This window comes from Hoplias malabaricus, chromosome 13 (assembly GCF_029633855.1).
Source record: "Hoplias malabaricus isolate fHopMal1 chromosome 13, fHopMal1.hap1, whole genome shotgun sequence".
In the NCBI taxonomy this organism is placed as follows: Eukaryota; Metazoa; Chordata; class Actinopteri; order Characiformes; family Erythrinidae; genus Hoplias; species Hoplias malabaricus.
Genome location: NC_089812.1, coordinates 24038386 through 24061080, shown reverse-complemented (window position 1 = coordinate 24061080; position 22695 = coordinate 24038386). Strand labels below are relative to the sequence as shown.

The following is a 22695-nucleotide window of genomic DNA, read 5'->3' as shown; positions in this document are numbered from 1 at the left end:
GACAACATCACGTAGAGTCAGCTATTGCTCAGTTATATTTTCTACAGCGTCCTTTAATCTGGACGGTCAAGAGGGACTGAGAGATGCGGTGTGAGGTAGTGTGTGTGCATGTGCGTGAAGCAGAGATCCACTCAGGTTTATGGTGTATTAGTGATATTAGGAAGCCTTTAATCCACAATCTGAGCTCCTCTGTCCCACGTAAACTCATTACAGACACCATAATAACTCCCCCATTCTAATGCAGCTGGATTAAGACTGAGAGAAATGAAGAGGTAAGCGTAAAGGGACATAGAATTAAGAACTAATCCCATTCACAACCCCCTACAGACAGCTTTACATGCTCAGTTTGACACGCCTTACAAAGTACACACACACACACACATTCAGGAACCACTTCATAATGATTAGGGTCACAGTGGGTCTGGAAGATGAAAGGAATCATTGGGCATAAGGGAAGAACACACCCTGGACAGAGCACCAGTCCATCACAGGGCATTACACACTCACCCCATCATCACACACTCACAACTGTGTACATTTTCACACACTCATCCAGTCACTCACATTAGCATCTGTGGACAATTTCACACACTCACCACGTTATTCACATGCTCACCCTGTCAACAGTTTCACAAACACACACACACACCAACAAACACACACTGCTATGGACTATTTCACACAGTCACCCAGTCGTTACACTCATACCTATGGACCACCAAAAAACACTTTTAAAACATTTACACTTTTATTTGTATAGGAATCTTGTTATGCATCAACCCTGGAACTGCGGATAATTATTAGCGTCTGGGTGAACACTTATGTTAATTTACTGTATATATATATATATATATATATATATATATATATATATATATATATATATACTTCACAATCATATATAACATTTACTCAAATGATTGATGTGCATCATCCTACAGAGAAGAACACACAGCCATTATTTCAGAAGAAATGCTGGTTGAGCATGTGTTAAATTAATGGTGTTTAATTGATATCAGCCATAAAAAAGAGACAAACATGATGACAATCTTTAAAGTTTATTTCACCATCATAAGCATCTGAAACAGACAATTAAAATAATACCAACGGGATCCCAAACTGTCTACGCATCTGATCCAAAGGGTTTGGCGTAAGGGAAAGGAGGAGCAGGAGAATCCATTTCAGCTCTAAAAGTGGGGAGAGGGAGGAGGGAGGTGAAGGAGGAGGGCACATGGGGTCTGCCACGGAATCCCACTAGATTTGTTCAGTCCAGTGCTGAAGGGAATGCTGGGAAGATGGAGGACTCAGTGCAGTGGACCTGCAGGAGAAAGAACAGATACAGAGGATTAGCATCAGTGCTAAAACACAGCGATATTCAGCATTAAAGGAACATAAGGTAAGATTTGGGATTACTTTTGCCCCTGGGCTCTCCTACAGTTGCAGAGTGTAATAAACATTTACAGCACTCGCCTGAAATAAGTGGAGAGGGTGAGTGGAAATGATTTCCTACCCTCCTCCAAAGGTTACATAGTGCAGTTTCTGTGGTGCTGATCCCAGAGTAGCAATGACAGGGGCTGTCAATGATTTTGAAGCTGTTATTTAAAGGTAAAAATACTACCTAGTGCTGCTTTAATGAGATGAAAGACTGTGTACATCGTATAGAGTACTCTGACTGCTCTAGAATCATTTTCATAAATCATTAAATATCATAAAGCACTCATTTGAAGTGCTCCTGGATATGAGCTGAAAACTAATTGTTTTTAGATACCCTACATTATTTACCCAGAACACGGCACCATTTAAAACCATGTACACAAACAGCACACTGAGAGTACAGCCCCTCCACAATGGAGTTAGTTTTAACACAATGTAACAACTGAGGGGCATAAGACAATGCAAACAGGGACAGAAGTCCATATATTACTATATAACATAACCTCTTTAGGAAATGTCTGCTAGTTAATCCTTCCAAAATCCACAGTAACGGCTAAAATGCAGCCAATACAGAGTGATACACAAAGACTTCTCTTAGGTGTAATGTATAAACAGGAACCAGCAGCAGTGTGTGCTCATGGATACAGTGAATTCTGTCTCTTTCTGCTGTAGAAACATTAGTAAATTATGAGCTTAGTGAGGAATGATGATTTGTTTGGGTATCTATGCTTGAACCCCCATTCAGGACCAAGATGAGTTCCCTAAGTAGGACACCTAGGTTAAAAAGCCTGCTCTACATAATTTCTGCATGAATAAAATATATTATACATATCTTAGGCTCACTAACCAACAAAAGTAAGCTAATATGTGTGTGAATATACTTTACAGCTCATCCTTGAACTATATGAACTGTAAGTGCCGAATGCACTATTCCAGGTGAATGGTCATTCCTGGTCATGAGTCCGCTGTGCGCATTTGGGTGCTGTTTCCCCCCAGTGTGTGTGTGGATTGAATGTTGTAGTGATTGCAGAGCATCCTTGGGTTTCTGGAAAGGTGCTATATAAGTGTAATGTTAAATAAATAAATATAAAAGCCATAATGTAAATGAATGGTGTGTATGTGTGCGTGTGTGTATTTTACATGTCATATGTGTGGAGCTCCTCATGACCCCTCTGCAGTACTTTTTACACAAGCTGCAAAGGCCTCCATCAGCTCCTTACACGCCGCTTCTCCATTCTCCTTTATACTGCAACACACAAAAAAAGACTTGCATTTATTCATACATCCAGTGTAACAGAGTAAAATTTCAGGAGAAGTGAAAAACTTTCTTAACTTTTAGTGGAAGTCAATGTAAAAAAGATTTTATTCCAAGTAATTTACAAGCATTTCTATTGGTCCATTTTCCATGATGTTTTCACACAAAAATGCAGATACATGGGGTTTTTTTTTGTCAATGGCAATTTGCTTTTATATGTTTCATGTCCAGATTGTTTCAGGGCACTGATACCATTTTCACTATTTTCACTATAAGGCCTCCTCCAGTGTGACCCAATGACACATGATTTTATTTTGGTGTAAAAACCCCACCGCTTGCAGCTGTTAAGATTAGCCAGATTCCTCACTGATTTTTCTGCCTTTGTCATATATCTGGAATATCCCAAAATAATGATCGGCTTGGATGTGGATCCAAAGTTAGGACCCCATCCAACATCCAGTGAGTTTAGAGGCAACAAAATGACCCTCTCTGCAAACGACTGTCAAAGTGGTAACTGAAAGTCCACAAACCTGTTCACTCCAGACGTAAAACCAGAGTAGGACGAGTTGATACGGAAATGACTGTACGAATACAAATGTTAGTTGTGCGTGCGTGTGTGTGTGTGTGTGTGTGTGTGTGCAAATTGAGAGATTATTTCAGTCACTCAGCAGCCAAACCCAGTGGCACACACTGCCACACTGCATTAGAGTGATGGAGCGAAAGAGCTGCTGGAACGACAGAGTCTGCAAATACAAAAAAGAAAGAAGCCAAAAGGCAGGAGGGGTGAACCCATCTAACAACTAGAGAGAGGGGGGGGGGAGAGAAAGAGAGAGAGAGAGTGGGGGGGGGATAGAGACAGAGAGAAAGAGGGGAGAATAGAGAGAAATAGAGAGAGGGAAGAGAGAGATAGAGAAACAGAAGAAAATGTGTGAGAGAGAGAAAGTGAAACAGACAGAGGGGAGAGAGAGAGAGAAACAGACAGAGGGAAGAAAAAGTGTGTGTGAGAGAGAGTTTGCGTGACAGTGTAAATGGTACGGAAAGACATCTTCAGTGATGCAAGTGGTCACATGACCTCTGCCATCCTTAGTTTCACACAACATACACTAACACACACACACAGCAGTGATGTAACACACAGCTGGTACTGATTTAAAAAGAGCTTTATAGAGAGATACAAAGTGAGAGCAAGAATAAACCCTTTTACTCCCACCTCACTGATTCCAACCACTGCACCACACACACACAGAAAATCAAATTTTATTACTTTCATACCCATTATTACTTAGTAATCCCAATGTAAATGTATTTGTTATTATTCAGGACGCACCAGAACAGAAACCTTCAGTACACAATAAATCATCGTCAAATATCAGCTTCACTGATGGAGGAAACGAACACTGCTCTAACATCTATAAATTAAAACGTATCATAGAGTAAGTAAATACTTACATTTAACTTGCATACAAACACATCAATGAAGAGAAACCTAGCAGAGGAATTTAGAGAAAAACAAAGAATCCGAGATATAGAAAGAGACAAAAGTGAAAGGAAAGAAAGGAGGAGAAATAGGGAGTAGAGAGAGAGATAGAGAGCAATACAGAGAAAAATGAATTCAGACAAAAAAGATAAGAGCAAAAGGAAGATGAACTAGAGACAGAGAGGGAGGAAAGAGAGAGAGACAGAAAGTGAGAGAAGAGGCAAAGAGAAAGAGAAAGAGGGAATGAAAGACACATTGTAAAACCAGTCCTTCCTCACAGGGCCGAACACTAATCATCAGTGCTGGTTTGTTTGGACAAAACCAATTACACAGAGATTATGTCCTCATCCTGTAGCACCAGCAATTAACGACAAAACCAGGCCAGACCAGTTCAGAAAGAAATGTCAACACCAGGAAAGTGGTCTCCACAAGAGGGGATTCAAAGGGTAAATGCCACTCTTTTTTTTATTTCTATAAAGTTAAGAATGTAATTGCTTCACTATTTAATGTGGAAGTGGAACTAAGACATCAGCGTACTACAAGTGGTGTTTTATATTTATTATGGCCAAAAGGGTCACTGAAACTACATTAAACTCAGATAATACATTTGTTATTAGCATAGTTTTTTAAAGAGAAAATACTGACATACATGTGTTTATTGTGCCACTTGCACACCTACTTGCCAGTGATTCACACGGCATTCATAAAACTCCATCTGGAGTGAGCCTCTGAAACATATTTGTCAGTCCTTATCGCCCTAACGTTTCACCCTAACCCTCTATTCCATCAAGATCTGAGACCCCTTCCCTCTAGTAAAAGCGGAAGTGTAGGAATAAGTGGTAGGGGTTAGCGGTGCCATGGAATTCAGCTTAAATTTCTCAAGTAATTAACATTTAATATCAAACCACTCTGAGTAACTTTATATCACAGCAATGTAATTCAGCCATTCAGTTATTTTATTATATTTCTTAAAGCCGCAGAAGCTAATATTTAAACCTCTCTTGCTGCTGGGCCGCGTACCTAGGTCTGCACTAGTCTAAAGCAGATGGATGGTGTAGACGTGATGCGTCACGAACATGAGGTCACATGTTGCAGCCTCCAGCAACCTGACACAGTGTCTCTCTGGTCAGCAGCATGTCACTTCCTGTCCCAGTCACTTAACACTGTTACCATAACAACCAGACTGCGGGCTAGGGGTGCTTCACTGGTACAAACCGCTAGCTTAGCAACAGTCTTAAGATTAATGGTCCTCACCTAGAACACAAGGTTTCTAAAACATTTTTATTGTGGGTTTACAGTTCCCCTAATAAAAAAAAGCTTCTTCCAGGGGTCTCCTGTAAAGACAATGGTCCTATTTAAAAACACAAACATTCAAAGTTAGCACGTAACCTGTGTTGTTTAGACTGATGGAAAATGTACTGTATATGCTTCTATACAGAACCCTTTTGACAAGGGTTTTTATGTAACGCCAAAATTAATTCTGCTGTAGTTATAGTGTTAGGCTTGTAACAGCAGAAAAACCCTTTTGGTCAATCTATTTACCATTTACAAAACACTTTCAATTAATTTGAAGAAATGTTTTAGCAATGCATAAAGTTTCTGAGTGCTCATGTTTTTTTTTTAGAACCATTTTCTTAGCCTAAGAACCCTTAAAAACCATATTTTTATAAGAGTAGACTTGAGTAAAGCTTCCTAAACAGTATTTGGGTCTGTGGTTCTCATGCATAAAATGTTCCTAAATTGTTTTAGAAAAAGATGTTGGTGGTATGTTTTGCCGTCACTGTGGTGGTACCCTAAAAGTTACATTTTCAGTACTACAACCCGGTCTCATGCCTATTCGTGATATAGTCACATATATAGGGGACTGCAATTCGTGAAGTAGTCACATATTTTCGACATTTTATGCGACAATATCACAATCATAAGTTTATGGGTAATTACCATACAAACCTTCATATCCATGCGCCGTTATGCGACAGTAACACGAAAACTCCTCTTCATTAAGGCTTCATTACCATCCGTTAATACCACGGTCTTATATTTATTTACAGAAAATATATCGTTGCTAATTTATTATTTGCTAAAATATCGAAGCAAATAATGGCTAAAGAAATGTTCTTTTCAGTATTAACCTTTTGAAAATTAGTCAAAATAATGTTAAGTGAAAGAAATGTTCTCGTTAGAGTTAAAGCTAAAGTAGGACACCAATAATAAGCATTGCTTAGGGGAAATATTTTAAATATTATAATAAAATATTTTATGCCTTTGTTGGAATATGAACCTATGTTATGTAATTCGCATTATGCCTTTTTCTATGTTATATGAGTAATGACGCCTGTAATGAAGAAGAGTTTTCGTGTTACTGTCACATGGGGTTTGTATGGTAATTACCCATACACTTATGATCGTGATATTGTTGTATAAAATGTCGAAAATATGCGACTATGTCACGAATTGCAGTCCTCTATATATGTGACTATATCACGAATAGGCGTGAGATCAGGTTGTTTAGTTAGGGAACAAAATTCTACCATAATATATAATCATTGTTGATTTTAAAATGTGTTGATTTCATCTCCAGGACTGTTGTTTATTTTGCACAGTTGTTTAATAATGAAAGTTTAAAAATATTCACTTTAAAACACCTGTTTTACCTTTCAAGGCACATTTCCAATGTTTTTACCTTTAATAACAATAATGTACCTGTACATTCATTCATTGTCTGTAACCGTTTATCCAGTTCAGTGTTGTGGTGGGTCCGGAGCCTACCCGGAATCATTGGGCTCAAGGCAGGGAACTCACCCTGGAGAGGGTGCCTTCACTGGGTGACACACACACTCACACTTATGGGGACTTCGGAGTGGCCAATCCACCTACCAACAGGTTTTTGAAGAGTGGGAGGAAATCGGAGCACCCGGAGGAAACCTATGCGGACACAGGAAGAACACACCAAACTCCTCACAGACAGTCACCTGGAGCAGGACTTGAACCCACAACCTCCAGGTCCCTGGAGCTGTGTGACTGCGGCACTACCTGCTGCACCACCATGACGCCTTGTACATTTACAGTACCTTTTTATTTCTGAGAGCATAGGGTCAGATGTTTGGTTAGATGGAATACAGGTTGCTATATGGTTTCCAGGTTATTTTTATGGTTCCAAGACAGAAAACCTCCTGTGGGTCTAGAAAAACTTCAATTACTACAGAACTGTTACATTATGTGGAGGTTTAAACCTCAATGATTCTTCACACTCACAGTTTATTTAGAAAAATGACTCCATGAATAGAGTCCTACATTGAAATGTCCTTTAAGGAACCAAAGAAAGTTCTTGTCTAGAATAGATCCAAATAGGCCTGACTCTCTGGAACCTTTCATTTTAGTTGTATAGCTGCTGTTGGACGACTGGAGGAACATGACAAAGGATAACAGAACAATCACTAAACAAAGTTTGAATTATTCATGTGACCACTCCTCCACATCTATAATGCAGCACATACATGTGCTCTGAGCTCCAGAGACGGTCTGGGGTGGGAGACTAACAGTGTTTAAGGAGATTCAGGGAGGTTATGCGATTTCAGGGGTCTTTTCAGGAAGCTGAAAATTCACCACCATTATCTTAAAATGTGGCAAATTCTAAATACTGTGACATAAATCCTCTAAAAATAGTGTTAATTGCATGTGAATGTGGTTCATTGGTTGTGGTTAATTGCAGAAAACCCAGAGTCAGTCCCAGGTTTTCATAGGAAACAGGTTCTTCAGGTTATTCTATGTAATGATAAAAATGCTAAATTAATTGTAAATCCTGGCTAGAATTATCCACAGAATGTACCACTCACAACGGTTAAAAAAATAGATATCTCTGTGAGGAGCTTTTAGAGTCAAACCCTTCATATTTCTGATTCCTATCACCAGCACTATGAACAATTAACTCAGCAACTTTCTCCAGTAAATAGCAACTCATAGTTTTCTAAACAAACCAGTTTAATCACTTTAATTCCAGTGTAGCTGTTTAGCCAGAAAGCAGGTTAGCACTGGAGCAGTTCAGCACATGTCACACTGACCTGCATAAATGTTTACAAGCAAAAATGAACATTTGTTGTGTTTCAGAAGCAGTAGACCAATATTAACCAGCTCAAACTAGCTTGTACCAACAGGGAATTCATGCTAGTCTAAACTGTTTTTTAACAACGGTCGCTAACATGAAAAATGAATAATACCCTATACAATTGTAGATGAATAGGTAAAGGTTTAGGCATCCAGATAGCACCATACTGTTGGACTGTAACTGTTCTGTCGTTGTTTTGTGGTGTATTCTTGTCTTCTCTTGTGTCTTTAGCCACACTCTGCACCTGAGTGTAATTGTTCACGGGTGTTGCCCTTTGTTTTTCCCCTATGTATGCTCTCCTCCTAATCTACGTTGCGGTTTGTTGTGCTTTGTATTTTTGTTACAACTGTTAAATCCATGTTACCCCTCAGCATCATGTGATACATATTAATCAGCGAAATATTAGCATTCTGTATATCAACATTAGCCTCATAGCTGCAGTGTATTGACTTCTCAAGTTGAGCAAGTTTGAACAAGTTTGATTTTGTGCCATAGGAATAATTTAAATGTAACTTGAGCGCTGTATGAGTCAAGATTAAAGCTGTAGCTAAAAATTAGATAGCGTTAACACATCTGAGCCTGAGGGGGTACAGTCAACAACAAATATTCCACACATCCACCCCACGGCTACTGGGGAAAAGTTAGTACATGTCTCAGACTCAATCCTATTTGTGACATATCATTCATTTTGTGATGTCTTTACATACCTTTGTATATTTCAACTGCCTAACTCATTTATTATATGCAAAATTAACAAAGCTAATAATATTTAAAGAAATGTAAGTTTCTGTTAACTCTCTCTTGATTTAACGTACGGATCAGAATGCTTATAAGTCACAGGGAAATAATTTTCTTGCTGGTAATGTAGGACATCTAATAGGAATTGCTATGGATGATTGACATGGATTTGTATGTTAATTTTCCATTTGGGCATGAATCCCAGGTGCAAACCTTCAAGCATATTCTATACACATGAATTTATACAGAGCACATGCTTTCTCAGTTAAGAATTATAAGGTTAATTATAAGGTTTTCTGTGTTAATGTGTGACTGGACCTGAGTGTTTGCTTACTCAGTGTCCGAAATGGCTCCCTATTCACTGTATTATTCACTATAGTGCATTATTATAGGGAACTGAATTCAGGAGGGTAGTGAATAATTTTGGACCCTACCTCATGTGGGTTTTTACCAAACAATGCAGAGGATTATGGGTAATCTGATATCTGTTAGTGTACATGGGTTGTACACTTCTCTTTGCAGTGTATTGTGGGATAGTTTGAAATTGTCCACTACTTTTCAGACACTACTACAAAAATGGCGGAACCCCAAAATTGTGCACTATATAGTGAATAGGGCACAGTTTCAGATACAGCTTAGGTTTTAGTCTTCTAAATAACACTTACTGACATGGACCTTGACCTTTAGGCCAATAGCTGAGACCATTAAACACAGTCAAGGAGAACACAAGGTCAGAACAACTCAAGAATCTCATGTGTGGTTAATTCCACACAGTGGGACAGGAATGTTTAAACTCCTTTCTACTTGGATGACCAACTCAAGCATGTGCAGGTTACATGACTCTGCCATATCCATGTCGAAGCACATGCTTCTACAGCAAAACATAACCCGTACATGAATATGGGCTTCTTTGAAATCTGACATGCAAACACATGTATGCATGCAAACACAACTGCACTAGGAGTATTAAATGGCCAAAAGATTGCAGACAACTCTTTATCCTATTTCTGCTGAAATCCAGGGGGTCAGCAGGTGATTTCTTCCCCATTTGCTGCAGAAACAAACTATATTCTTCTGGAAATGTTTTTACAGATCTTTGTCACATTGCTGTAAGTGTTTGATGGTATTCCACCACAATCATCAGTGAGGTCAGAACTAATAGTCCTTGATAACAAATCTCACTCCTACCTAAAGGTTTTGCACTCAGCCCATCACTTCAGAGAACAGTTCCACTGCTCCACAGCACAAAGCTAGGGGCTTTATACCCCTCTAGCATTAGCATTCCTTTATATAGTTCTTAGCGATGCTCCAATGAAGGGAACTGTGTTTAGGGGCAGTATGTGACTGTTGGCTGCCAATAAATCCTGTGATGCATCTCTTCCTTTAGGAAATGTGACACTTCCAAGCCACACTACAGCTGTTGTCAGTGGACACCCCTTAAAGTGTCTGCTGTGAGAAGGGCTGGGCTGAGTGTCCAGTTTAGACGCAACATGATCCAGCATCCAGAACACCACACTTCAGACTGGTAGTTTATGTGGAGGCTATAAATATTGGGGTGCTACTGTATACTAACGTGTCAATCTTTTTGAAAGATTAAGCCGGTTAGCATCATTGCATTAGTTAGTGCCAGTACATACACAGCTTCCAGGGTTATAGTTGATGTAATTTGTATTTACATACTGAAGTGATGATTTACATTCTGTACCTAATGTCTTATATTTTTGCAGCAAGAAATGACCAAAACAGGATTTTTTTTCTTTCCACAAAACAAGGCAAAAACACCAATTAAACACTCAAAAAAAAGTTATTCCTAATTTGATGTCTCCTCATCTGCATTTTCCACAGAACTGAGCATCTGCAAATTACAGACTGACAACTCTCAGCCATGCACTGCTTCCCATCAAGAGGGCAAACCCAAGGCCCATTCAGACAAACAAGCAGGTCATTCTCTGAAGCATTGACTGTTGAAAACAGCCTATATTCACTGGGCTGAAGCATTCTCCGCTAGCGAGTGGATAGTGGATGTTGATAGTGTTTCTATAATGAACCTCCTGTACACTCCACCCAGGTGCCACCCCTGGTCTAAACCAAACTATTTTTCAGTAAGTGAGAAAACATCTGACACAGACAGTCTCCTGCTGTGCGCTACATATGTGAAAGGATAACTCCTGATCATGTCTAGGCCTGATACTACAGACACTGTCTGGAGTTTATCTGTGAAACATCAGATAAATCTGCTCATAAACCTGCAGTGAGAACACGGGAACACAGTAACAAGGTTAGAAGGTGTTACTGGTGAGTGTGTAATTCAGAATTGATCGTCAGGAAGAGAGTGGAGCTATTATTTTATTCCTGAAGTTGAAAACGTTTTAAACTTAACTGGAAGAGGGGACTCACAGCTGGATGACCCACTCATCTCTAGCGTTCAGGATATAAGACTTTTCAGGCATGCTGTACATTTTGATGTGTGCTTACACACTGGTTATTAGCATTAAAAGTTTAAAACATGTTCACTGTTTTGACTTTTATTTCTTTCAGATTTCATCATCATCATATCCTTCTTCTTTTCCACTTAATCCATTTCAGAGTCGCGGTTCTTTCAGGTTTTTGTTCTGTTATTTTCATTTGTGTGGGTCATTATTTATTGCCTGTAATTTAATCACCAACATAAATACAAACTGGCCCACCCCTCAGACACACACACACACCACAGGACATGCCCACTTTATCTGAACTCTGCATTCCTCAGATTCAGACTGTGGGAGTCTTATCAGGTCTACCCTGCCATTTCTAATACACACACACACACACGCAAACCTAACACATAACTAAAGTCGTTGATGGTCAATGATGATGCTGATGGACTCCTGTGAATTATGGCAGAAAAATATGTAACCAAAGGACAGTGTTATCAAATGTCAGATGTCACTGATGGAAAACACACAAACACACACACACACACACACACACACACACACAATCATGCATTTTCAGAAAATAAAACCCCACTAATCCTGATGGGGGAGGTGACTGACACAGCAAAGATGAAAATTACTGAGAGGTGTGTGTCATAGAGAGCGAAAGACACAGGGAAACAAATCATGAGTGAGATAGAGAGAAAAAAGAGAAATAAAAAAAGTGAGGGAGACAGAAACTTGGCTACATGTCAAACAAATGATGCATGATACGTTTAATATTAATAAATTTGTTAAAAGAAAGCGACAGACAGAGAGATATTGCGAAAGGGTGAATGAGCATGACGTAGGCACATTCTCTTCAGCCAATCAGGCGTGATGTTGCACTGCATTTTCCATAGAACTCCAGAACCCCTTAATTATAACCCCACCCCTCTAACTGTCAAATCACATAAACATACACTCACTAAACCAGCATTACAATTAACCCCTTTAAGACAATTTCAAGGGTTTTTCTTTCAGTTCTTCATTTGCATAATTATATCACCTGTCATAAGATACTGAATATAACACACTAGATTAATAACTGATAAAACCCCGCCTGGGGTTTAAAGGGTTAATCAAATCCAAAACTGACCACTGGTCCATATGCCATGCCCCATTTTAAATCCCCCCATCCTCACGCGCCGTCGTTTTTCCTGCTCATCCCTCTGGACATCTCCACGTTCGGTTACATAAAGCTAAAGCAAGCACTGGTCGTCGTGACCAAAGGACTGTCCAGCTACTTCTGACCCATACTGTGCTGGGGATTAGTGGCAAATCTTAATCGTACCTTTCTAGGTCAATTTATTTAGTGCATATTTTGTACCAGACGTGACTTACATCACGACATCTCGTCACCATCAAGAACGAAACACGGTTGTTGTCCAGAAGGAGGCATAAGCATCAGATGTAAATGTAAAAAGGTATTTTGCACAGTACTGGACTGCGTCAGTCGGTCAGTTCTTGAAATGATGATGTGGAAAAAATGATACATTTAAAAATAAAGGAGATACAAGATTTTGCTCTGACACTGATTAAATGAAGTGTCGTCTCAAAGTGCATCATATCTGTTCGTAGCCATTTTGAACAACAACTGATGCCTAGTGGAAAGCATTCTGATTGCTCTAATAAATGTGCTATTAATAATAATAATAAAGCACTTATATTATATTGTAGGAGTAAAGGCCAATTGAAACAATGTAGATACTGAAAATAAAGTGGTTGACAATGTGAATTTCAACTCTTCACATATGCATTACATAACACACTACATACATAATACAACATTAACACTGAGCTCCAAACACTGGAGTCCTATATAAACACACTGTCTTCATCCCACACCAACAGAATTATGGATTTTAAATGCAGTGTTACATAATTTAACTGGAGTGGGTCAGCCCACAAAACCGGACCAAACCAGATGCACAGAAAAAGTCATCAGAAATATATTTACTGAATATTTCTCATGATTAGATTGAGGTCAGAATATTAGACGACCCCCGAGCTCATGTCTAGATGTTTGTGCTTATTTAGAATCAATTTTTAAAACTTAAAACATGATTTCCCTCTTAGTTCTCAAGCTTTAAACTGCATTAAGCGTCTTAAATCCTGTAAAACTCGAGGTGTTTACTAGTACAAATGACTGGAAATAACCCAAACACTCTTACTCACATCTGTGTTCTTATGATAAATATGGAACTAATAGTAAATTAAATTATTTCACTCCTAAATGTCTCCTGTTCCATTTGCTGAGAGAGACAGTGGACGAAGGTGGACACAGACACACACTGAGAACTCACCATTTGTCCAGATCAGCCTTGATGGCCTTGCAGGCGATTGGGACGGGGGTCTCGGCCGGAGCGGTGGTCTCTGAGTCTGACATGTTCTACTGCACTCTGTGTGTGTCCTCTGTGCACTCCTGAGAGAGAGAGAGAGAGAGAGAGAGAGAGAGATGAGTGCAAGCAAGAAAAGGGGGAGTGTACAGAGACCGAGGTAGGGTATGAAAGAGAACAAGGGAGAGAAAAAGAAGGGAGAGATGGTGAACAGCAAAAAAAGACAGAAAAACATAAGGAGAGAGAGAAAGAGATAGAGAGAGAGAAAGAAAAAGAAGAGAGACCAGGCTCAAGCACAAAGTAGCTCAGTGTAAAAAAATACATTTTGGTTTAAGCTAAAACAAGACAAAACTACACAACACACAAACTTTAACAACACTGCTGAATTCCTGAACTCACCGTGTGTGTGTGTGTGTGTGTGTGTGTGTGTGTGAGAGAGAGAGAGAGAGAGATTGTTTAAGCTGAACGTGAGCGCCACCTGCAGAAACCACTCAACACATGTAATACACTTTAAACCTGAGGTCCCTTATCTTTCATGAAACCAAATAAACTAAATATATACATTTTTAACCCAATACTTTTTATTCCAGCATTCACTATATATTTTTAATTGATATTTTCTCACATTTGCCTTGAACTAATTTTATACGGAATACAAATATAATGAATGAATGAATGTCACTCTACACATGTACAATGAGATTAAAGCAAATCCTTCCATATGCAAGAGAAGTAAAGTGCAGAGTTCCCGCATACAGCTATTTCACCGTAAGTCTTCTATCTATGAAAAAACTGTTCTTGAGTCTGTTTGTCATTGTTATGGTTCATCTGTAGCGCCTCCCTGAGGGCAACAGGTTAAACAGTTCAAAGCCATGGTGGGAGTTGTCCTTGCTTATGCTCTTTACCCTGCTGAGGCAGCGGGAGCTGTAAATGTCCATTAGGGAAGGGAGAGGGCAGCCGATGATCTTCTGAGCTGCCTTTACCACTCTCTGAAGCCTCTCCCAGCTCCCGTACCGTACTGTGATACCGTGCAGGCTCTCAATGGACGAGCGATAGAAGGTCAGTAGCAGGTTGGAGTCCACGGTGGAGTATAATTAAATTAGGCAAAAATAACAAACGAATCATTCTCCAGTTTTTGTTCCCATAGTCTTTAACTGTGTTTGTGGTCAGGCCCCTAATCAGTCCAATGTCTTCAAATAATAACGATGCCTTTTCCAGTGATGTTCTATAGGCTTTATTTTGTTCCCCTGGAATCACTTCTCATTTCATTTTTCATCATTAAAGTAAACAGACAAATAATAAACAAAGAATGGCTCTTTTATACTCCAAAATATCAAAATGTAATGAAAGGAGGCGATTGGGTGAAAGAGTGAAAGGCTGAATGAATGAATGTCCGGCAGACGGCGCTGTTCTGTTTCTTTTTTGTGCTGTTCCCCCCATTTTATTTATTTATTTATTTTATGGAGGACTCCATCTCTAAACTTCAGTGCCCTAAGGGTATGCCTTTGTTTGGTGAAATGAAGTGCACTTTTTAGGGAACGACACGTCAAACCCATAACCTGCTCACTGTTTATAAAAAATAAAAAAGTAAATAAATAAAATAATAAAGACTGCTTTGATCTAATTATATCTCTAAATGCCTAACATTAAAAAAATAATTTTATGCTTATTTTATTACACTTATATATTAAATTTATTTGACCCTAATTGCAGTCTTTAATGGTTATTTCCTTGTGTTTTATTTCCTGTTGTGTTCATGTTCATAATTTAAATATTACCTTTGAAAAGTGGTATTCAAAAACAAGGTAAAAATAACTGCACTAAATGAAAATATTGTATAGATTTATTAAATAAATGTTTAAATAAATAAAATGTTTAAAATCATAAAATTGATCAAATTGAAAAAACAAATAAAGTTTTAATGGATCTTTCCACTTTTTCTTTATCATGGAATACATAGAGCTTATGGTCCTGCAGTATTAAAATGTTAATTATTGTCAGCATGTTTATTATTTACCATTAAAAAAATGTTAAAACCTGTACACCTTGTAGTTTATGGGTTTTTAAACCAAACAGACTGTTTAAAAAAACATTAGATGTCACACAGGCTATTAACACAACTATTTCTCTTAATCACAGAATAAAAGGTTATAATTTAATTCAAAGGCAGAACTGAGCATGTCTTCTCTAATCCACATCAAACCTGATCTCGTTATATTTAACACAGGAGAACAAAAGCTTGAGAGCACGAAAGAGCTTGACCCCTGCTCACCTTCAGGGCACCGAACACTGACCTTGAACAAAAGAGCATTCACTAACTTCAGTTACCGAACAATTTGCAGCTACAGACACAACTGCTTGTAAAGATATTAAAGTACCTTTAATGTGGCAGAAACAGAAAATGCAATAAAGCAAGGGCCCTCCCCCCGTTGCTGTCTCCTTTCTGCAGGCACACAGTGTTCCCCAACCAGCAGCTCACTCACTTATTCATTTAAAACAACACTCAACAAGTGTTTTCATAAGTCCTTCCTTAAATTAAATTAGCATAAAACACTAATTACTGTACCTGCGTACGACTGGACTCTGGCCCCGAGGAGAGGAGGCGGGAAAAGCAAATGAATAATTCCTGACCACAGTGCACACGCTTATGGTGTGTGTGGAACTGCCCCTTTCAGCCTGGGGTGTGTGGGTGTGTGGTGGGGGCTTGTAAGGAGGGAAGAGAAGCTCAAAGGTGGAACACGTTTACAAGCACAAGTTGATTAGGTTACCTTCACCTTCTACCTGCTGTTTGTTTTGGGGTATTTTTGGTAAAAAATATTTTAAACATTGGTTCTTACAGGCAAGGCAAGGCAAGTTTATTTATAGAGCACCTTTCACACAGAAGCAGTTCAAAGTGCTTTACAGAAAAAAGAATAAATTAAATTAAAAGCCAGAATAAAATCATAAATGTCCAATAAAACAATTACATAAAAAGATTAAAATGATTAAAAATGATTAAAACAATTTAAAACGATACAATAAAAGAACAGAAATAAAAGAAATAAAACAATGTTACAGAAAAGTGCAGAATATTTTAAACTCAGCTGTAAGCCTGCTCCACCTGGAGAAGACACATTCTTGGTCCCTCAAGCTTCTCAGTTTAAGTTTGTTATGAGCAATAAGAACTACAGGTCTGAAAGTGTGAAAGAAATAACAATTCTGCACAAATAACAGGCTTTTCCACTGAAAAGTTTCCAGGGAAATCCAGGGAAAAATCTCTGAATTAAAAGGTATTTAATTTAACCACACTTTCAAGCTAAGAGTCTTTCCGAAGCACTTTGAGAAGAATCATTGTTTGTCTCTTCAAAAACCTTTACCTCTGCGTTGGTAGGTGGATTGGCGACTCAAAAGTTTCAGTGAGTGTGAGAGTAAATGTGTGTTGCCCTGTGTATTCCTGCCTTGTGGCCAATGATTCCGTGTATGCTCGGGACCCACCACTGGATAAGTGCTTAAAGTTAATTAACAAATGAATGATTGTATTCTGATTTTGTGAACGGTCATGTGACCATAAAATGTCCAGTCTCATCCGACTCGCACATTTGATGGGGAAACCCAAACACTGTGAAAGAAAGACCACCCAGTCAGTATTTTGTGGGCTGCCCAAGTCAGAAAACATGGGTTAAACAAGACACTCTGATTGTGTGCTGCTTCTGACATGAAATGCAGACACTTCACATTTGCCGCACCCTCATCCTAGTCTCTCCAATCAGAGCGCTGGACCGTATTTATGTGAGAGCGCAAAGAGGATGATTAACAAAGCTAAACGTACTCATTACCACTTAAAGGAACAGACGCTGAAAGCAGCCGTTCTGAACAGGGCTGTGTAGACGGGGAGAATGCTGCTGTGAGGGTTGGTCCTTGTGGTATTTTGACCAAAGCAGATCATTCATTCATTATCTGTAAGCACTTATCCAGTTCAGGGTCGCGATGGATCCAGAGCCTACCTGGAATTATTGGGTGCAAGGCAGGAACACACCCTGGAGGGGGCGCAAGTCCTTCACAGGGCAACACACACATTCACAACTATGGACACTTTTGAGTCGTCAATCCACCTACCAACGTGTGTTTTTGGACTGTAGGAGGAAACAGAGCACCCGGAGGAAACCCACATGGACACGGGGAGAACACACCAACTCCTCACAGACAGTCACCCGAAAAGGACTCAAACCCACAATCTCCAGGTTCCTGGAGGTGGTTGACTGCAACACTACCTGCTGCACCGTGCCGCCCCAAAACAGGTCAACCAGAACCAAGACAACCGAGCACATCACTCCTGTCCTCAGGTCGCTGCACTGGCTGCCAATTAAACACAGAATTGATTTTAAAGTGTTATTAATTGTTTATAAATCAATAAACTGCCTCTGACCAAAATATATTTCAGATCTACTAGAAGTGAACCCAGCAGGCCCCTCAGATCACTCGGGACTGGTCAGCTAGTGGTGCCCCGGGTCAGAACCACACAGGAGGAGGCAGCTTTCAGTCACTATGCACCTGAAACAGACTCCCGGAAGACATTAGATTTGCCCCAGATATTATCTTCAAATCTAGACTAAAGACCTTTCTGTTCTCCTGTGCATTTGAGTAGCTCTGCACTTAGATTTAATTAAAAATGTACATTTACTTATTTTATTTCTAGTACCATTTTAATAACTATCCTTTTTTATTACTCTGTTTTTATTGTTTTAAATTTTACTGAATAGTTTTTAAACATTTTTATTGTATTTATTATATATTCAGTTTTAATCCTATTTTATACTTTCAAACTGTTTTTATTTTCTTTTACTTTTTTAATTCTACTGTAATTTTTCTGTATCGCTCCGTAAAGCACTTTGAATTGCCATTGTGTACGAAAGGTGCTCTATAAATAAACTTGCCTTGCCTTGCTGTAATTAACTTGGAAGCATATTCCTAAAAGAAACTGCCATTCTTAGCAATAATATTAAAAGAATATGACGATTGGTTGGTGGTGAATTGCCCCTCTAAATTGACCCTATGCCAGGCATGACTTGATTGTGTATTAGTGCTCATTAACAACTTCGGTATGTTCTAATGCTTTTGTGATAATCACATCTGTCATTACTTCCTGATATCACCCCCATAACATCTGATCTACAGCGTGTATAAGCGAGCCGTCAGGATGGAGGTCAGTGAATGTGTAGAGTGCAGGACTCTCTGTGTCTGCCCTCTCTTAAAAACAAAACACAGGATCAAAGAGAGCTGCTGAAGAATTTCTGTCACAATGTGAGGAAAATGCATTGTCAGCCATTACTCTGCACACTTCACTGCAGAGGAAAAAGACATTCAGAGAATGAAGGAAAGGTCAAACAGCAGGAAATTAGAGAGAGAGAGAGAGGGTTAGAGAGAGAGAGAGAGACTGTCTAAAGCAATTTCTCTTCTCAGTGATAGACTCCATCTGTAAGAGGAAAACAAAAGTATTTCCTCACAGCCTGAGGGAAACATGTGGAGGGGGGAAGGGACAAGATCCATCCCTTTACTCTCATCTCTCTCTCTCTCTCTCTCTCTCTCTCTCTCCCTCTCTCTCTCTTTCTATCTATCTATCTCTCTCTGTGCCTATCTCTCACTGTTTTCATTGCCGAAACACGTATACTGCTTTCTGATGTCTTTCGCAGTCAAATGTTTTTTTTTCAATTCAGAGTGACAGAAAACACACAAACACTGATCAGTGAAACACTGATCATTACACTCATTCTCCATTTTATCAGTTCCATTTTGCCATAAACTTCTCCTTTCTAAAATTGCAGAACATAATGCACCTGTTGGTAAAAATACTGATTATTTTTACCCTGAGAAAACCACTAGTATTATAGCAGTGACCACCACCACTACACTACACTACACAACACACTAACACACCACCACCACACTACACTACACAACACACTAACACACCACCACCACACTACACTACACAACACACACTAACACACCACCACCACACTACACTACACAACACACTAACACACCACCACCACACTACACTACACAACACACTAACACACCACCACCACACTACACTACACAACACACACTAACACACCACCACCACACTACACTACACAACACACACTAACACACCACCACCACACTACACTACACAACACACACTAACACACCACCACCACACTACACTACACAACACACACTAACACACCACCACCACACTACACTACACAACACACTAACACACCACCACCACACTACACTACACAACACACACTAACACACCACCACCACACTACACTACACAACACACACTAACACACCACCACCACACTACACTACACAACACACACTAACACACCACCACCACTACACTACACAACACACTAACACACCACCACCACACTACACTACACAACACACACTAACACACCACCACCACTACACTACACAACACACACTAACACACCACCACCACTAAACTACACAACACACTAACACACCACCACCACACTACACTACACAACACACACTAACACACCACCACCACACTACACTACACAACACACACTAACACACCACCACCACACTACACTACACAACACACTAACACACCACCACCACACTACACTACACAACACACACTAACACACCACCACCACACTATACTACACAACACACACTAACACACCACCACCACACCACACTACACAACACACACTAACACACCACCACCACACTACACTACACAACACACACTAACACACCACCACCACACTACACTACACAACACACTAACACACCACCACCACACTACACTACACAACACACACTAACACACCACCACCACACTACACTACACAACACACACTAACACACCACCACCACTACACTACACAACACACACTAACACACCACCACCACACTACACAACACACACTAACACACCACCACACTACACTACACAACACACACTAACACACCACCACCACTAAACTACACAACACACACTAACACACCACCACCACACTACACTACACAACACACACTAACACATCACCACCACTACACTACAAAACACACACTAACACACCACCACCACTACACTACACAACACACACTAACACACCACCACCACACTACACTACACAACACACACTAACACACCTCCACCACTACACTACACTACACAACACACACTAACACACCACCACCACTACACTACACAACACACACTAACACACCACCACCACTACACTACAAAACACACACTAACACACCACCACCACTACACTACAAAACACACACTAACACACCACCACCACTACACTACACAACACACACTAACACACCACCACCACTACACTACACAACACACACTAACACACCACCACCACTACACTACACTACACAACACACACTAACACACCACCACCACTACACTACAAAACACACACTAACACACCACCACCACGTCTGTGTCACTACAGCACTGAGAATGATCCACCACCACTGTATTGGCTATCACAGGTAAACGGATACTGAGTACGCAAAGTAACATAGACAATAGTGTGTAATTTTAGAGCTACAAAGTGCATGTGTGCGCGTGACAGAGAGAGAGAGAGAGAGAATGTGAATACTTCTCTGGGTTAACAAGCGTGATCTTAACTGAAAATACTGAGGCTTGTTCTGGAAAAAAATGGTGGACAGTTTGGAGTCATAGTTTGAGGTCAGTGTGCATGTGTGTGTGTGTGTTGTGCAGTGAAAGGGGAGTTTAGCAGGTTTCTATAACTTGTGTCCACCCATTACCAATAAGTTTAAGGCAACACATTTGCAAGTGCCATAACAGAGCCGTAAGTGTCTGCAGGGCCATGGGGCAGGATTAGAAGACTGACCATCCTGCACATGAAATTAAAGACACAATTCACAAAAGTGGCTAACTAAAGTGACAGACATTTGTTTAATTCTGTCATGAATCATGATTCTTATGTAAATACACAGAAGATACTGTTGATCTTAATGTTTTCAATATACTGTTAATTTGTACATATTTTTCTGTACACTTTCCTGTGTCCTATATTTGGCATTGAAACAACATATCAACAAGGTAACAGTAGGGGTGTTTATTTAAACATCAACGCCTAAGCCATTTAGGCTGGTACATTTGCGTCAATAGTGGGGTGGAGATGAGGGCACCCATCCCCAACCAGCAGGAGGCTTTGTTTGTTGTTTGGAGCTGTTAGTGTCCAGTCTGAACTGGAACAATAAAAATCCTTACAGCCAATCAGAACCTCAGAACAACTTCCCAAATGTGTTCTCGCAAACTAAACGACCTGGTCCTGGTTGGCTGGAAGCATTGTTGGGTAAAAGTACCCATATCCTTAAGGCACTGCAGCAACTAATAACACACACCTTCACAAACAGCTGCACTCCTATAAACACCTACATGATACAACACAAAACACAAAAACCAGCAGTGGCCAATCATCACATAGTGTTGGGGACATGTGACAACTGACTTAATCATGAGTTACATAGGCTTGTAGGTAAAAACACTTGAAAGGGTGTTCCCCTGTGTTGACCAATACAGTTGACCCACATTAACAGTCACTTCCTGTGGAAAGTGTTCATTTGAACTGGGTTTACACACGTTAAGCTTGGTCTTTTAGATCCTGCTGCTCTTAATTAAACTTAGACTAATGGATATTCATTTTTGTCTTCTGGCCGGGTAATGCAGGGTTTTACCCAGCTACACCTATGCATCCTGCGTTTGGTCAGTCAGACTGTGGCTATTCATCAGTCCAGAGTCCAAGACAATGTTTCTCATTTGGACGATTCTGGACGGAATTAGTCAATGGACGTCTGCATACACAAATTAGAAAGGACAAGGAGAG

At 39.8% G+C, this 22695-nt stretch overlaps 1 long non-coding RNA gene across 1 annotated transcript; it reads right to left on the bottom strand.

Moving 5' to 3' along the window:
• Positions 1–871: 871 nt before the first annotated feature.
• LOC136665324 (uncharacterized) lies at positions 872–13918 on the bottom strand. The gene is made up of 3 exons (XR_010795226.1): positions 13769–13918; positions 2575–2680; positions 872–1318 (listed from the first exon to the last, which is right to left on the bottom strand). It is a non-coding gene; the product is annotated as an uncharacterized lncRNA (long non-coding RNA).
• Positions 13919–22695: the final 8777 nt, after the last annotated feature.